Below are 4943 nucleotides of genomic sequence, written 5' to 3'. Positions count from 1 at the left end.
CTGCTCAGCAGGGAGCCTGCTTCCTCCTCTCTCTCTGCCTGCCTCTCTGCCTACTTGTGATCTCTGTCTGTCAAATAAATAAATAAAATATTAAAAAAAAAAAAAAGCTTTTGCACAGCAAAGGAAACAGTCAACAAAACCAAAAGACAACTGACAGAATGGGAGAAAATATTTGCAAATGACATATCAGATAAAGGGCTAGTATCCAAAATCTATAAAGAACTTATCAAACTCAATACCCAAAGAACAAATAATCCAATCGAGAAATGGACAGAGGACATGAACAGACAGTTCTGCAAAGAAGACATCCAGATGGCCAACAGACACATGAAAAAGTGCTCCACAACACTCAGCATCAGGGAGACACAAATCAAAACCACAATGAGATACCACGTCACACCAGTCAGAATGGCTAAAATTAACAACTCAGGAAATGACAGATGCTGTTGAGGATGCAGAGAAAGGGGAACCCTCCTATACTGTTAGTGGGAATGCAAGCTGGTGCAGCCACTCTGGAAAACAGCATGGAGGTTCCTCACAAAATTGAAAATAGAGCTACCTTATGACCCAGCAATCGCACTACTGGATATTTACACTAACGATACAAATGTAGTGATCCAAAGGGGCACATGCACCCAAATGTTTCTAGCAGCAAGGTCCACAATAGCCAAACTATGGAAAGGGCCCAGATGTCCACCAACAGAAGAATGGATAAAGAAAATGTGGTATATATACACAATGGAATACTATGCAGCCATCAAAAGAAATGAAATCTTGCCTTTTGGAGCGACGTGGATGGAACTAGATGCTATTATGCCTTGCGAAATAACTCAATCAGAGAAAGACAATTATCATATAATCCCCCTGATATGAAGAATGTGAGAGGCTATGTGGGGGTTTGGGGGTTAGGAGGGAAAAAAAATGAAACAGGATGGGATCAGGAGGGAGACAAACCATAAGAGACTCTTCATCTCACAAAACAAACTGAGGGTTGCTGGACAGAGGGGGCTGGGGAGAGGGTGGTTATAGACATTGGGGAGGGTATGTGCTATGTATGGTGAGTGCTGTGAAGTGTGCAAACCTGGTGCTTCATAGACCTGTACCCCTGGGGCTAATAATGCATTATATGTTAATAAAAAATTAAAAAAATTTAAAAATTAAAAAATAGTTAATAAAAAGAAAGAAAGAACATTGCTTATAGGTTCAGGCAGCAAAAGGAGATTACAGCAAACCCAAGCTTGGGGTCAGCCCTACCTTGCAGACAAAGCAGACATCTGTCACAGGTAAGAGGCACAGAGATGGCCCACATGACAATAGAAATAATAATACCCTTGAATTATGTAGCACTTTAAAATTTCTCAGGCGCTTTACAAATGTTTGATCCTCCAGATGACCTCCTAGGACCCAAGGAGGAAGAAAGCATCTTTTATAAGCTGTCACCACCTGTTAAGTTTTCCCCCATAGGGGAAAGGCAGAAGACATGCAAGGCAGTGAGTGAGTTAACCAAAACCAAGCTCCTGTGGGTAATTGATAGTTTTTATGGTGTCTTTACCCTCAGACTCCTCAGATATCATATTTCCACTGGATTACCACATTTACATAACAGTGCAGGGTGAGAGACCCTGATAAATCTTCTCTGCATGGGGATGAATACAGTGGAAATGTACTTTGTTGACAGCAATTTGTTTTACTACACCCCTGCCCTTCAATTTAGGGAGGAAAGAGCAAGACTATTGCCTTATGAAGGGAGGGTGGAAAGGAGAGAAAGGAGAAAGGGAGGGAGGAAGATGAGAGATCTGGAAACAGGGGATGAATGAGAGAGAAAGACACAGGGAGAAAGGTAGAGCTTTAGGCAAAGCGTTAGAAGGATGGAAGGTTGGAAGGATGAAAGGATGAAAGGAAGGCAGGATAATAGCAACGAAACTCTGTGCCAAGCACTGTGCTAAGCATTTCCCTGGATTAATTCTGCTAATCCTCACAGCAACCCAGTGAGGACAGTCCTGTTAATATCACCATTGTACAAATGACCACACCCCATCCTGTTATACCCGTTTTATTTTGCCACTATCTACAACGGGCTTCTTAACTCATTTATGTGCTCACTGCCTTGTTCACAGCTATATCCCCGGCACTTGGAGCAGTTTCCAACCTGAAGTAGGTTCTTAATAAGAATACTTGTTGAGGGGTGCCTGGGTGGCTCAGTGGGTTAAAGCCTCTGCCTTCAGTTCAGGTCGTGGTCCCAGGCCCTGGGATAGAGCCCAGGCTCTCTGCTCGGCGGAAGGCCTGCCTCCCCCTCTCTCTGTGCCTGCCTCTCTGCCTACTTGTGATTTCTGCCTGTCAAATAAATAAATAAAATCTTTTTTTAAAAAAAGAATACTTGTTGAAGGGATGAAGGGATGAGAAGCTACTGGGGAGTGAGCCCCACCCTGCCTCCCACCCAGGGTGATGTGACGGGGAGAATGGACGGAAGGCAGGTTCTGGAGGTTCTCTCTCTCTCTCTCTCTCTCTCTCTCCACAGACACAGAGGGAACTGTTATCAGCTGACGGAAGGAACCCATTATCTCCTCCATCCTTATCAGCTCTTTTCTTTTTCTTTTTTTTTTTTTTTAACCTCAGATCTTGTGTCCCTTCCTGTCCTCTCAATTTGGCATATGCTAATCATATCTTTGAGTTCTGTCTCACTCTCATTCCTGCTCTCTTTGCTTCCCTGCTTGCTTCTCTTTCCCATGCCTCTCTTGAGAGAGAGCTCATCCGACTAACTTGCAACTGGTGATTTCAGAGGCCAACTTCCCCTGTTGGAAGCCCAGTCTTATACCAAAGCCTTCTCCCTGCAGAGGGCATTTCTCTCCACCTACAAAATGGACAGTGTTTTTTACAGGGTTTTTTGGACCCAGTGCTGGTGAGCCTATGAGGGAGGGGTCTCAGAACCACAGCACTGACCTTCCCCCATCCTGATCCACAGAGCCTTGCCAAAGCCTTGAGACCACCGGCATCCACTAGCCAACAGAGAGCTATTTCTTCTCCCGTGGTATATGCTATTTAATGCAATTGCAGTAAATACAAATCAGAGGATAATAAGCCTCACTTTCCTTCTGTCTTTAGGGTTTGAAAACTCTTCAATCCATTAAATAGCAGTCCCTCTGCTGAAGGTATAAATGGCAAGACCATGGGATAAGTGTACAAAGACCATGTCTCCACAGGGTTGGTAGAGTATCAGAGTGGCTGGGAATGTGGGCCTCAAGAATCCGATAACTTTGAGTTTGGAATCTGGCTTCTGTATGAGTAGATTACAGCTGGCAAGTATGGAAGTTGGATGTCAAATAAGGCCTTTGGTACTTTCTCCAAATCAGGCTTTCCTCCTAGGCCCACCAGAGCCTCCCATACCAAATCAGTTACAGCACTTGGCCAGTCAAGTTTGGATTATTTCTTGCAACAATGTCCAACCCACCAGACTCTGAGCTCCTCAAGGTCAAGAACTCAGTTCTTTCTTTGTATCCCTACAGCCAGGCCACATGCTGGACATAAAAGAAGGGCATTGTATAGACCTTCATGTTCTTCCAGACAATGGAAGGTACTCATTTTCTTCCTCAAGGTACTGCTATTCCTTCAGACTTTGATATGTTTAGCACCTACTGCATGCCAAGCATTATCTTTCACCTGGATTAGGAAAAAGAGTCTTTTTCTGGGAGAACACTGAGTTCTTCCTCATCTGATACCCAACTTCAGCCCTTCTGATCTATAGGGTATGCACACAGCAGCCAGAATGATCCTTTTAAAACCATGTCTGTTCTGCTCAGAATTCTTCAATGGCTCCCCATTTCACTCAGCATAAAATCCAAACCCTTACTACTTTCTACAATGCCCTACATTATCTCCCTAACCCCCAGCCCGAAAACTTAATGACCTCATGCCCTACCATTCTCCACCTTGCTGTCTCTGGTAAGCCACTCTGGCTTCCTGACATACTTCTCAAACATTGCTGGGTACACTCCTGCCTCAGGCCCTTCCTGGCTGTCCCTGTGCCTACAAAGCTTTATCTTGACCTCTCCATAGCTTGTTCCCTTGCTTATTTTAAGTTTTGTTCAAGTGTCACTATATCAGGGAGGCCTTCCTTGACTCCCCCGGTGATTTTAAAATATGCCCACAAAATCTGATAATCCTCCCTTCAGTAGGTAGAACTCAGTTCTCCCCACCCCCTTGAGTTTTGGCTTGACTTAGTGTCTACTTCCTAAATAACAGAATATGGTAAAAGTAACAGCATGTGACTTCTAAGACAAGGTCATAAGAGGCTTTGTGATTGCCTTAGTCTGCTAATGAGAAAACATCAGAAAGATGCAAATTAAGGGGCACTCTACAAAATACCTGATCAGTACACTTCAAAGTTGTCAAGATTATGAAAAATATTGCCTGCTTCAGCAGCACACATACTAAAATTGGAACGATACAGAGAAGATTAGCGTGGCTGCTCCACAAGGAGGACATGCAAATTCACAAAGGGTTCATGTTTTTACCATCAGGGAAATGCAAATCAAAACTATGAGATACCACTTCACACCTGTCAAAATGACTAAAGTCAACAACACAAGACACAATGCGTGTTCGCAAGGATGTGGAGAAAGGAGAACCCTCTTTCAGTTAGGAACGCAAACTGGTGCAGCCACTCTGGAAAACAGGATAGAGGTTCCTCAAAAAGTTAAAAACAGAACTACCCTAGGATCCAGCAATCTCATTACTGGGTATTAACCCAAAGAAAACAAAGACACCCGTTCAAAAGGATACATACACCCCCATATGCATAGCAGCATTATTTATAATACTCAAATTATGGAAGCAGTGCACATCATCTGATGAAGGGATAAAGAAGATGTGGTATATATGATGGAATATTACCCAGCCATAAAAAAACCAATGAAATCTTCCCATTTGCAACAATGGGGACAGAG

At 43.5% G+C, this 4943-nt stretch overlaps 1 non-coding gene across 1 annotated transcript; it reads left to right on the top strand.

Moving 5' to 3' along the window:
• The first annotated feature begins 4407 nt into the window (after positions 1–4407).
• On the top strand, positions 4408–4510 carry LOC116587394. Its single transcript, XR_004284415.1, has one exon. It is a non-coding gene; the product is annotated as a U6 spliceosomal RNA (small nuclear RNA).
• The last annotated feature ends 433 nt before the right edge of the window (positions 4511–4943 follow it).

The sequence above is a fragment of the Mustela erminea genome, chromosome 3 (assembly GCF_009829155.1).
Source record: "Mustela erminea isolate mMusErm1 chromosome 3, mMusErm1.Pri, whole genome shotgun sequence".
Classification (NCBI taxonomy): domain Eukaryota; kingdom Metazoa; phylum Chordata; class Mammalia; order Carnivora; family Mustelidae; genus Mustela; species Mustela erminea.
This window is presented reverse-complemented; position numbering and strand designations above follow the sequence as displayed.